Source organism: Prionailurus bengalensis, chromosome D3, assembly GCF_016509475.1.
Source record: "Prionailurus bengalensis isolate Pbe53 chromosome D3, Fcat_Pben_1.1_paternal_pri, whole genome shotgun sequence".
Classification (NCBI taxonomy): Eukaryota; Metazoa; Chordata; class Mammalia; order Carnivora; family Felidae; genus Prionailurus; species Prionailurus bengalensis.
Genome location: NC_057356.1, coordinates 46,019,319 through 46,025,981, shown reverse-complemented (window position 1 = coordinate 46,025,981; position 6,663 = coordinate 46,019,319). Strand labels below are relative to the sequence as shown.

Genomic DNA, 6,663 nt, shown 5'->3' with positions numbered 1-6,663 from the left:
AAGGAAGGAAGGAAGGAAGGAAGGAAGGAAGGAAGGAGAGAAGAGGGAAAACATGCTTCAGTAAGCCTCCTGCCATTGGCCACATCTGTCCTTGTCTGTGTGATCCACTAACCAGGATCCTTCCACCCCTGTCCTGCCATCACCTATCAGCATTACCTGTGGATGACCCATCCCTCCAGCTGCTCCCCTGTGACCCTCGTATGTTCTACCTTTTCTGCCCAGTGTTACCCTCTCCTTCCCTTCCCTCCTCATCCAGCTGCAATTCCATTTTCGTCCATTCCAGTACTAATTTTGCCATTACCCTTAACGTCCTTGCTCCTCTGTCCTTGTCACGCTTGTCTGACAGATCCTCAGCCTGGATGAACTCCACCTGCTTGCTCTGCACCTGCCACTGCCAGAGGAGGAGCCGCAAGACCTGGCAGCAGGCACCAGCAGGAATGCTTCTGGCCCACAGCCCTGCCTGGCTCTCCCCCCTGCCCTCTCCTCCCTCCTTCCCTGCAAAGATATTGCCAAGCCTTCTCCACTCTCCTCAGCCTGCCTGCAGCCCTTTGCAGACCCCTTGCCTCTGTTTATGGAGAAAAGTGGATCCACCCCACCGTTGCTGCCCCCTCCACCCTTCCGATCCTCCATGAGGTTAGAAAAACACTGGTCCTGCCCAAGGATTTCTTTGGATCCGATTTCTCACTTTCTCAGAAAACTTAAGGTGTTGATTGTCACACCTCTTCTCACACCCTGGCTCCTAGAAATGGTCTTTCAATTTGCTGCTCTCTTCTTAAAACAAACGAGCTGAAAACAAACGAAAACTTTTCCTGAAACACTTCTGTCTCCAGATAAGACCCCCTCCCTCTGTGTCACAGCACACTTCTCCAAAGAGTTGTCATGTTCTGCCTCCACTTCTCCACTCCAGCCCGGCTGCTGCCCCATCACTGTAAACAAGGCAGCGCCCATCAAGGTCCTCAGGAAGCTCCATGGCACTATGTTCATGAAAACCTTTCAGTCATTGTATGGATTTCCCAGAAGTACTCAGTACCTTTTAATCACTCCCTCATGCTCATAAAACTTTGTTGATATTTATCTCGGTAGTTATTTGACTAAGTCTGTTCCCGTTGTACAGCGAGATCCACAAGAGCAGGGCCGTGTCTTTGTGCTGCTGTCTCTCAGCGCTTACTAGGGTCGCCTCCACTAGGGTGCCTCAGAGCATCTGGGAATCAGCATCTCGAAAACAACACTCCTGACCTCTGCCACCAGGGTCCTCTCCCAGGGTCCCATATCCCTGTAAATGGCACCTCCACCCATCCATTTGCACAAATCAAGAAGCTGGAGTCATCCTGGACGCTTCTCACCCTCTTACCATGCCCATGCCCAAACGCTGGTAGGCCATCAAGTGAGAATAAGTAAAGTTTGGAGACTGGGGAGGCCCCCAAATTTCACTACGCCAACCTTCCCTACGAAGGGGCATACTTGGAGCATGAGCCCCACAGGAATGTTGGCCAAGAGCAGGGAGGCAATCGCACGGTGTGTTGGAGGGTCGCTCAGAAAACTTCTGTTACTTCCTTTCAACATCGGGCATCTTATTCCTCTTTCCAGAGAGATTCCTTCAACTGTGGCAAAGTTTTGCTTCTGACAGAGCCAGGCTTAATTTTTGTGCACCTCGCCTTGGGTCTGCAAGCAGCATTGAGATCTGCCTGGCTATGGGTTAGAGGTCCCCAAACACAGTGGTCTTGACAGTGGCCATGGCCCAGGAAATGCTGAGAATCTAGGGAGCCACCGCAGGTCACACAGAATCCAGAGGATCTGGAACCACCTTGGGCAAACCAAATCTTGGCCTCTCCGTGGTCCATTTCTCTCAGTCACAAACGTCCTTGTTTCTGTATAGTTGAGCATTAAAGACATTTTGATTGTTGGCCCCATGCCCATAAAGAATTCCCTGTTCTTCCCAAATTAAAAAAATTATCTTTTCCTTGGTAAACATCAAGACTGAAAATAGGCCTTAAAAATGGATCAGTATTCATTTCTAGAATTTTCAGTTTGCAAATGTTACCAGGTCTCAAATGTGTAAGCACCTGATACCAGTTTGGGAATCACCATAAATGACAGACCAGAATTAGAATTAGGTGACAATTTTCTTTCCATTGTATCCCCATCCAGCCTGATAAATTACTTTGTTTACCAGCAGGTTCTTTCTGTGGACTTCCTTTGTTATTTATGCAGATGTTTCCTTCTTCAGTTCTATTTATGTTCATAGTTCTTATTTCTGCTCTTTAAACATTAAATCGACAAAAGAGTGCAAAGCCATATACCTCTTTTTGGTGTATTTTTATTGCTGCCACACTTTCTGTCAGCTCTAGATTTGATTTTCAGAGAAAAATAAAAGTTTATATACAAATCAAAATAATCCAAATGTTTTACATTTGAATTTTACTTTTATTAGGAATAAAAAGGTTTAGTTTTTTAATGATTCATTAAACAATCTCAAAACATTGTTCTTTTAACTGCATTTAGGGTTTTTTTGGAAGATAATTAGAGCAAAATTTTTCTAAATGCCTGTGTTTTACATTGAGCCCCGTGGAAAGAGGCCTCTTTGCTCATCCCTTCCCATGACTGTATTGGAGTAAAAGTTCACAAGTGTGTTCGAGCTCAAAGGTATTTCCCAAGATGGTCTAGTTCAATGACTCCACAAACCAGGTGGTTGTCAGAATCAAAAGTTTTTAAAAATAAACAAAAACATGCTATATTGTAATTATGAAAAGAATGTACACGTGGAGGTCAATATAATTTTAGTACAGAAAGATATGAAGTGCAAAAAATCTCTCTTCTCCCACCTCCCCCAAATCCTCAAGGCCTCAACCCAGAGGAAGCCACTGTTACCAACATCTCTTTTAGCTCTGACGATAACACTATTACCTCTCGTATATTTACCTTGTTTTATGAGCTTCAGGTAGTACATGTTACTATGCTATGAAAAGATGAGGAATTTAGCACATTGATCTGTCTCTTCCCCAATACTTCTCAATTTTTGTTGCTTATATCATTTTTAATTCTTCTAGTATTTACTCACATAACTTCATATATCTAGGCCTCCATTTTCAATCCACCAGTGTTAGCAAGTTTCCAGTGACTCTATACTACATATGCAGAGATGAGGGCACCTGTACCAACCCCTCTTCTCTGCTTCCCACTCACTAGTCCAAACTTAAGTTTAGGGCATTTACATTCTATAAATATAAATTCAATGCCTTGTCTATGGATTATATCTAAATGTTGAAAAGTAATCGTTTTAAAATACTATCATTATTTTTTTTTAATATGATATTCACCATAGAACCCTGTGGAATTATTGGGGCTATAAAAAAAAGTAAATGTAATTTTGGTTCCCTAAACTTGACCTCTTAAAAAGAATATCCCAGGGGCACCTGGGTGGCTCAGTCGGTTAAGCGGCCGACTTCGGCTCAGGTCAAGATCTCACAGTCCGTGAGTTCGAGCCCCGCGTCGGGCTCTGTGCTGACCACTCAGAGCCTGGAGCCTGTTTCAGATTCTGTGTCTCCCTCTCTCTCTGACCCTCCCCCGTTCATGCTCTGTCTCTGTCTCAAAAATAAATAAACGTTAAAAAAAAAAATTAAAAAAAAAAAAAGAATATCCCAAATATCAAGGTCAAAATTCTCCACCATTTGCTCAAAAACTCATGGCACGTTTTTGTTTGCTTCAACAAAAGCTGACTTTGTCATATGGTTTTTTGTTTGTTTTTCTGGAGCTCTTAATTGCTTTGCGTTGTTGTTGACAGAAGAGACTGTGTGTTTATTTATCTTTCAGCTCTTCCAGGTTTTTGTGAATTACAGCTTGTGTAATGGACTCCAGGTTATTCTTTCACACAGGTCCCTACATAGGGTCTTAATGTTCTGAATATGCAGTGTTTGTATCAGTTGGAATTGCATTTGCCATTTGCCTGCAAGTAACAAAAAACCCAACTTATAGTAGCTTACCCAAATAGCACTGATTTTCTAAAGGAAAAAGAAATCTAGAAGTAAGCCATCCAGGCCCAGTACTAAGGTTCCAAGATGCTTTGGAGATCTACGTTCCTTCTTTCTCTCCACTTAGCTATTCATGCTGTCACTGTGTGGCTTTTGTCCTCATGCTCATCATGTGATGGCTGCAGGATGGATGCTTACCTCTAACACGGGGTCTGCAGTCCCCAGGCAGGAAGAAGGGGAAATGTGAAAAGCAAAGAGCCAGTGCTGGCTGAGTTCAATCATCTTTGAAGAGTTTTCTCGGAGGATCACACCCACTGACCTCTGCTTACATCCTATTGGTCATGGTTGTCTGATAGCCACTCTAGATGCAAGGGAGTCTGGGAAATGTAGTTTGTAGCTGAGTACATTATGCCCTGTAGAAAATAAGTTTTTAGTAAAGGAAATGTAAATACATCTTGGGTTAGCAACTAGCAATGAGTTTTTTTTTTCTTCATTGCATTTCAAGGTTAGTTGTGCTGTTTCTTAAAAATTTGGATTCTCAGGTCCTATTGTGGTAGCCCCTCCACCCCCCACCCCCCCACCCCCCACACCAGCTTGGGAATGTTACTATTCTTAGTAAACCCCCTCAAGGGATAATTTGCATCCAGATCTTCACCTGTTCACAGACAAATGCGGGAACCACTGTTTATTTAGTTGTGAAAGTCAAAGCTACATATGAACTCTTTCCCCCCACCCCCTTATGGATTATTTAATCAACACATGTTTCTAAAGCTCCCATTTTGCATCAGCTTTTTCTTAAATTCTGTGGAGAACATGGATGTATCAAGCATTTACTACCTCGGCTCCAAAAAAGTGCATTATAATGCAGCATGCATGATACCTAAGAATCTAAGGAATGTAATATTGTGCTAGAGCTAAGAAGGGCTAGAGGGGCTTATTGGCCCAGCCCTGCTTCAAAGACCAGTGTGGTCAAACACAGAAAGGGGCTAGTTGGAGAATGCAGAGGCTGACAGTGGTCAGGGTTCAGACAGGCAAAGAGGGCAGTTGACTTCGGAAAGAACACATGATAATAAGTACAATATAAACACGAGGGAAAGAAGCAAGCAGGCTACTATATGCAGTATTTTAGAGTAATACAATTTAAAGGTAATGAGAAAAGACCGGTACGTTATTGCCATTTCATAACTATTTTTTTGTGATTTAAAAGCTTTGCACAAAACAATATCTGATCTCTTCGAGCTAACATTTGAGTTGAAACACTCCTATATTAAAACTGCTAATGGGAGGCTTGGGCTTTGGTGCAGGCATGGACAAGTCCAAGAAACACACCAGGCACAACCAGTCACAAAAATGGCACAGAAATGGCATCAAGAAACGATGGTCACAAAGGTATGAATCTCTCTTGGGGGCACCTGGGTGATTCAGTCGGTTAATCGGCTGACTCTTGATTTCAGCTCAGGTCATGATCTCGTGGTGTGGGAGTTGGAGCTCCACGTTGGCTCTGCGTTCACAGCACAGAGCCTGTTTTGGATCCTCTGTCTCCCTCTCTCTGCCTCTCCCCACCCCTCTCAAAAATAAATAAATGTTAAAAAACAATTGAAAAAAACCCAAAGGTATGAAATCTCTTAAGGGGGTAGACCCCAAGTTCCTGAGGAATACACTTTGCCTGGAAGCATGACAAGAAGGGCCTGAAGAAGATGCAGGCCAACAACGCCGAGTTCATGAGTGCACGTGCCAAGGCTATCAAGGCCCTGGTCAAGCCCAAGATCCCAAACAGTGGCAGCTGCAAGCTCAATCAATCGACTTGCCTACATCGCTCACCTCAAGCTTGGGAAACGTGCTTGTGCCTGCACTGCCAAGGATCTCAGTCTCTGCCGGCCAAAGGCCAAGACCAAGGCCAAGGCCTAGGCTCAAACCAAGGCCCAGGCTGCAGCTGAAACTCCGGCTCCAGCCCCTGCTGCGGCTCAGGTTCCCCAAAGTGCCTGGGCCCCCACAGAGGCTCCGGTGTAGAGCCTTCTGTCTGCCAGGGTGAGGAGGGCAGGACTGGTGTGATGCCTGGCCTTCTATCAGCCTCCTGTGCTACTTTTACAAATAAACCTGCGGCAGGATCTGTCAAAAAAAGAAAAAACAAACAAACAAACAAACAAACAAAAAACCACAACTGCTATGCATATCCAATAGTATTTTAAAAATAAAATACTGGGGGCAAGGCGTGCCCTAGAATTCACTTGGTTTTATAGTGTGTTTAGGTAAAATAATGTCTGTGTGTGTATTGCTTTTATTAATATGACATACTGTGTGATAGCTGGACCTAGCAGCTCCTCAGTTGTGTGTAATATTAAGAGCAAATTTAAAAAAGGAAACTCTACAGATCCTGGGTGGATGGGGAACCCTCCTTGACTATTTTTTGCATGTCGGGGATAAAAGAGCTACTGCACGGCCAGGCAGCCAGGCTGTTTCTGAAATGTGTGTGCCACTTCTAGAATGTCACACAGCTGAGTCGTGTGTGCTCTGAGGAGGCAGAGGACAATGAGTGTGTACACTGGCCGTGCTGTTCAGGGATGGCGACGTAGCCGGCCACATGGTCCCCGGGTTTTACACAGGAGATCAAGTCATGCATGGCATTGTCTGAATAGGAACTCAAAAAATTATTAAGGATTTTCTTATGGTTCCTCAACTATTTTTGGTTCATCTG

The 6,663-nt window shown here is 44.1% G+C and overlaps 1 pseudogene; it reads left to right on the top strand.

Moving 5' to 3' along the window:
• The first annotated feature begins 5,097 nt into the window (after positions 1-5,097).
• LOC122470641 lies at positions 5,098-5,978 on the top strand (annotated as a pseudogene).
• The last annotated feature ends 685 nt before the right edge of the window (positions 5,979-6,663 follow it).